At 39.7% G+C, this 6,882-nt stretch overlaps 1 pseudogene; it reads left to right on the top strand.

Moving 5' to 3' along the window:
• The first annotated feature begins 1,931 nt into the window (after positions 1 to 1,931).
• On the top strand, positions 1,932 to 6,491 carry LOC139954680 (uncharacterized; annotated as a pseudogene).
• The last annotated feature ends 391 nt before the right edge of the window (positions 6,492 to 6,882 follow it).

Raw genomic sequence — 6,882 nt, 5'->3', positions numbered from 1 at the left:
AAACAGCGCCACTTCTTAGGCTAAAACTTTACGCTCGACAACTGTTCGATACAGTGGATACTTTACATTGTTCAAATGATTAGCCAGGTCTTTTTTCTTCTTCTTCTTCTTTTTTTTTTTTTCCTGTTTTTATAGTGGTGCTTGAAATGCGGCATAGATCGAAATTCATTTAAGAGTTTTTCTTTCTATATTTGTTATTTATCAACTGCGACATTGACCCCGAAAAAAGGTTTAACACCTGAAGTGCCATGGGCGCAGATCCTGGTGGGGACAGCAACTTTTTCAGTGGTGGGGACCTGATATATCGTGTCCCCACCAATTTGTCTTGACCAAACGCTGCATTTCAAATTCACCTGTATTGAACTTTGGCGCAGTTTGATCCAGCATTGTGCAAATGATATGCTATAAAAGACGAGAATTATTAATCTATTGACAGTGCTACTGTTAGGCATGACTTCTCCGCTGAAGTATTAACACATTCAATCATGTGAAACATAATCTATACACGAGACTGGTAAATTGTGGTCAGCAAAACGGACTGAGTGCGAACAAAACAATCGTTAACAACTCAAACTGTTTGTTGGCAATTTGAGCTAGCTTCACGTCCTGAGGTGTTTCCACTTTCAGTTGAATTACTTGAAGTTTTGGTCAATTTTGGGAAATATTTTGAGAAGATAAAATATTGGAAGGAAAGTATTTGGATATTTCTAATTATATATCTCGGAAGTAAGAATAAAATGGGCCTTACAACCTGCTACACTATATAGTTTTCATCGAACTGTGGGACGTATGAGCTTTCTAAAATGAATATACGAGCATGCAGGAGCAGCTGCATTCATATATAAGTCGATGCAACTTAAATTATCACTAGTTCTCATTTTTTTTTTATCCACAGTTGTTAAATATAGGACGGAAGTCGCATTTGCGGCAGTTTATAATTGTTTTCTGGGAGAGGACCCCACACCCATCGTATACAAAAGACTACTTGGATTACTTGTCCCCTAATTTTTTTCTGCAGACGCCCATGTTTTTCCCAAAACTAAATTTCTAAGCCATGAGATTTAAAACATAAATTAAGGCGGTTTGGGAGCATCATTGGGTCTGGGAAGTGTTATTTCCGGCGATCTGGGAGGTATATTTGCCAAGAAAAAATCTTGTACGCTACGCGCGAACCCGTGGTTGTGCCCCGCTTAGATAGTATCAGAGAACAAACACGCGTCCCCACCATTATCCAAGACTGATCTGAGTCCATGTGAAGTGCCATTACAGAGGAATGTACCCTTAGCTAACAACAAAAATGTTCTAAATCCAGTAGTTTCCGTTCCTTTGGGGTTTTATATTTTAAATTCACAGCGTGCTGTATACCCCAACGTTGAAATTAGTTGAATGCAATTTTGTAGACTGCTAAAGTACACGCTGCTATCAGACTTTATTGTATTTTTACAACAGTTTGTAAATTTTGAGATATGACGCTTTAACTAATTGATGAGGTTCATCAGCTAAAGTGACTGAACAATGTAATCTACTAAACATACCATTAGGTCAGTTGCTAAGATATATCACAAAAAAAAAAAATCGGGGGTAACATAGGACTTTTATGGCCCCAACTGACGTGTTTATAATGTGTTACAAATGAGTCAAGGACATATGGTAATGGATATCATCCTATGATGGTCTGTTGTTTGTATAAACTGAAAAGTACATGTTATAATTGATTTATTAATTCTCAAAAAATGATACTAAATACATTGAAAACTAGAATAGATGCAGCAGGCGCGTAGCCAGCCTTCGTAATGTGTGTGTGTGTGTGGGTATGTGAAAATGGGGAGGGGGATCAATACATTTTCCCATTTTAAATAGCATGTTCATTTTTAAAGTTTCATAGAGGATTCAAACTTACACCAGTGGGTGAAACTCCAATTCTATCTCATCATGCTTTGCATTCCAGAACCACGTGAGAAGCGCTGGCTGACTAAATACCGTCATTGCGCTGATTGACTTCGAACCGTCAACATCATTGACTGGTTTAGTTAAGCCAGAGTACTACGCTATTGTGTGTCTGCTGTACGTGGACGACTTTGTTCACAGCAGATAATAGCTTTTTTGTCTCTGAGTTGCTGGTTAGATAGCAGCTCTCTAATTTTCATTACGGTAATAGCCAACGTGTGTATAGTAGAACGATATAAGGATCTCTTATATTGCTCTGTACAAGTCTGTTAAACTGGTTAGGCATAATTGCAGAAAGCTAGTGTAAAGAGGACAGGCATAATTGCGACGAGCCTCGAAAATTCTGATCATGGATTCTGGGGAGCTTGATTTCTCAGAAGAGTTACTTTGTGAGTCTGAAAATGCAGACACTTTACAGCAAAAGGCTGATGAATCCCGACCAGCGGGAATAACACCTGAAATATCGGATTACATAAAGAAAATGGTATCCGAGGTAGTTCAACATAGGCCTCAAAACGAAGGTTATTTGGACCAGCCAGAAGCCAAACGGGCAAGGCTTGATACTATTGACGATGACATATCGAGTATTTTTAATGCGTGTTATTCTGGGTCCGTGATAGATACACCGGAGGAGGAAACCCTCCTGGATTCGGTTGTGGAGCCTTTCTTAGCAGGTGATACAGGTCCTGCTCTGCCGCCTAAAATTGCGGATTTTATTGCTAGAATGATGACAGAAAAGCTGTCTGACGATAAACTTAACGAGAAAGTTCGAGCCTACAAGCAACCTGAGAATTGTGATATCTTACAACCGACACGCATAAACCAAATTATTTGAGACAAAATAAAGCCAGGGACTAGGTCTAAAGACATAAAGGTCCAAAAAGCGCAGTCAGTATTGGTCAAAAGTATGACCGCCGTGGTTGTCACTATCAAAGATTTTTTGGAAGGACAGGCCTCAAAAAGAGAGACCGTTCATGGACTCTTCGACACCTTGGCGTTATTGGCACAAGGTAATTTACAGCTCAACCTTGCTCGGAGAGAGCTAATCAAAGCAGATCTAAGTCGGGATTTTGCAACCTTGTGCTCCCAAAATGTACCAGTGACTAAGTTTTTGTTTGGAGATGACATCTCTAAAGAGCTCAAGGATATTGTAGATGCTAATAAAATGGCTGCCAAAGTAATGCCCAAGTATGGGGAGAGTTCTCGTCGGGGCAGAGGAGGCTTCAGAGGAAGAGGCCATTTTTTAGCCAGAGGCCGGAGTTCCGGCAGATCGCCAGGCCCATACGGGAGAAGTGGAAGGAGGACATAGGAGTTATGTCCACCTCACCAAATCAGGGTGAGGTAGGTTCTTATTTAGGAAATTTCAATCAGAACCCTAATTTTCAAGTAGCAGGTCGATTAACTAAGTTTTTGCCTGCTTGGCTACTTTTAACTTCAGATCAAGAAGTAATTCAAACAGTAAAAGGCCTTACAATAGAGTTTGAGGAAACACCATACCAAAGTGTAGTTTCTCCTCATTTTACGTCAAATGCGTTGTACGAAGTACAGTTTAAAAAATTACTCGAGAAAGGAGTTTTCAGACATACTTCTCGATCAAAAGGTGACTTTGTGTCACCCATTTTCTTTATTCCCAAGAAAGACGGGAGTTACAGATTGATTTTAAATCTGAAGTCGCTTAACAAGTTTGTGAAATATCGCCACTTCAAAATGGACCATTTGCCAAAAGTCCTACAATTAATGCGACCAGGATGTTTTATGGCATCGATAGACTTAAAGGATGCGTATTATTCTGTTTCTATTGAAAATAATTTCAGGAAATATCTGAGATTCTATTGGAATGGTGTTTTGTACGAGTATACGTGTCTGCCAAATGGTCTAGCATGTGCACCTCGAGTGTTTACGAAATTACTCAAACCTGTGTTTTCTACTTTGATAAAAAACGGTCATACAGTACTTGGTTATATTGATGACACATTTCTTCAAGGGGACACTTTCGCAGAGTGTCAAACAGCAGTCTTTGCGGCTGTTTCTTTGTTTTCAGAACTAGGGTTTGTTGTTCATAATGAAAAATCTGAAATTCTACCCAAACAGGAAATAAATTTCTTGGGTTTCACGCTCAATTCCGTGACTATGACAGTCTCGATAACTCCAGAAAGAAAATGCAAAACCAAACAAAAAATTCAAGGGTTGTTAAATGCTCCGTTTATTACAATTCGAGAGTTAGCAGAAGTTATTGGTATTCTAGTGGCCAATTTACCAGGGGTAACATATGGCCGTTTATATTACAGACATTTGGAATGTAATAAAATAAAATCGTTGAGGTCTGCCAGAGGTGATTTCAATGCAAAGACTACCTTAACCTCGTTGAGTTGTCTCGATTTGGTGTGGTGGCTCAAGAATATAGATGAGGCTTTTTGCCACATATACCATGGACCAGTGGGTGCGGTATTAGAATGTGATGCCTGTACCTCAGGGTGGGGCGCAGTTTTAAAAACAACAGACCAGCCCACTGCTAATGGCCTCTGGAGTTGTTCACACCAAAAATTCCACATTAATGTACTGGAGTTATTGGCCATTTATTTTGGTCTACAAGCCCTATGTAAATCTCTTAGAGGACACCATGTTGGTATACGGTCCGATAATATGACTGCTGTGTCATATATTAATCACATGGGGGGTACAAAATCTTATCAGTGTAATGACGTAACCAAATTAATTTGGCTTTGGTGTAAAAATAATGATATATGGATATCTGCTGCTCATATTCCAGGTACGCAAAACACCATCGCAGATTGTTTATCTCGTCGTGACAACATTAATACGGAATGGGCTTTAAATAACAAAACATTTTTGAATATAACGTCAGTTTTTGGTACCCCAGATATTGACCTTTTTGCGACTAAGGAAAATGCTAAAGTATCGAGCTTTGTTTCGTGGCATTTTGACCCACTGGCCCATGCCGTTGATGCATTTTCTATAAAGTGGACTGACCACAATTTTTATGCCTTTCCTCCATTCAGCTTGATAGGGAGGTGTTTACAGAAAGTCGAGCAGGAGCAAGCGACGGGCCTTTTTATCGCTCCTGTATGGACAACGCAGGCATGGTTTGTCAAGTTGATGGAACTGTTAATAGAGGTACCATTACTTCTCCCAGCTTCACAGGAGGTAATATCCATATCAGGCACGAGTATGGTGCACCCTCTTTCGAAAACAATGCGCCTTATAGCGTGTCTAATTTCCGGCAAGCATTATATGAACAAGGAATTTCGCCAAAACCAGCCGAAATTATACTTGCGGCCTGGAGGCCAAGTACCCAAAAACAATATTTTGTTTACCTATCCAAATGGCTATTGTTTTGTCGTCAAAGGGACCTTAATCCAATGCAAACAGATCTCAAAGAGATCCTTAATTTCTTAGTTGAACTTTACGAAGCCGGCCTAGGTTACAGTGGTATTAACACTGCAAGGAGCATGTTATCTTCATTCGTACTGATCCCTAAGGACATAGGGAAAAACAATCTAATCAAAAGATTTATGAAAGGCGTTTTTGAGTTAAAAACTCCTCGTCCCCAACGTTGTCATGTTTGGGATGTGTCTATGGTTTTCCAATATGTAAAGTCACTTGGAGGAAATGCTGAGTTAACACTAAAGTATCTGACGTACAAGGTGGTTATTTTAGCTGCTATAATTTCGGCACAAAGGGTGCAAACGCTTCATCTGCTCGATTTGGATTTTATGGACATAACAGAACAATCATTTGTGTTTTATATTAACGACAAGCTGAAGCAGACTCGCCCAGGACATGTAGGGATGCAGATATGTTTTAATAAGTTTTCAGAGGACGAACTTTTGTGCATATATTCTGTTTTAAAGGTTTTTATCGAGAAAACAGAAAACCTACGAACTAGCTCTAGGTTATTTATTAGTTATAGAAAACCGCATGACACCATCACAAGAGAGACTTTAAGTCGGTGGATTAAAGCTGTATTAACAGCATCGGGTGTTGATACATCTGTATTTACAGCTCATAGTATGCGTGCAGCGTCAACTTCTGCAGCCTATGGAAAGAACGTCCCAGTTCAACAAATACTGAGCACTGCAGATTGGAGTAATGCATCCACTTTTGCTAAGTTTTATAAAAAGAAGGTTTTGCAAAATTCTTTTGCCAATGTTTTATTGGAATAATATCAGAAACTGGAAAAAAAAAACAGAACATCACAGGAATCATTGTTTTCCTCTCTATTTATTACTGAGACTTGCTCAGGTTTCTTTTGGTGCAGTGTGCCATATGAAGCTTTGAAGTCTCACGTGGTTCTGGAATGCAAAGCATGATGAGATAGAATATTCTAATTAAACGAGCTTAAAGTGAAGTTTGATTTAGATTCTATCGAATCATATGCTTTGCATGAAGGAATCACGTCCCACCCAGGGGTTGATTTCCCCACCCCTTAGCAGTTTTTTCATATGGAACCACTGCCGATTTGAAAAATGACGGTATTTAGTCAGCCAGCGCTTCTCACGTGATTCCTTCATGCAAAGCATATGATTCGATAGAATCTAAATCAAACTTCACTTTAAGCTCGTTTAATTAGAATATTGTCATACAATGTTCCGTTCCTGAGTTACAGCAGAGCCTTATATATACGGCTCTGAGTTACAGCAGAGCCGTATCTCTATATACGGCTCTGAGTTACAGACCTTAATAGCGCCACCACATAAGTTGTACAAACGCATGACCAGCGAGTAACGGCGGGTATTCTATAATAAATGCTCACTTTTCTGATGGTCCGTTTTGGGGCCATCCCCCCCCCCCCCCATTTCCTCCTGAAATTTCTGTGATGCACATTACTCCAACGCCCCTGCTCCCACTCCCCGCCCTCTAGTTACGCCACTGAGACATAAAAAATTGGTAGCACACTAATTAATCTTTTCTTCT

The sequence above is a fragment of the Apostichopus japonicus genome, chromosome 17 (assembly GCF_037975245.1).
Source record: "Apostichopus japonicus isolate 1M-3 chromosome 17, ASM3797524v1, whole genome shotgun sequence".
In the NCBI taxonomy this organism is placed as follows: Eukaryota; Metazoa; Echinodermata; class Holothuroidea; order Aspidochirotida; family Stichopodidae; genus Apostichopus; species Apostichopus japonicus.
Note: the sequence above shows the minus strand (reverse complement) of the source record. Positions and strands in the feature narration are given on the sequence as shown.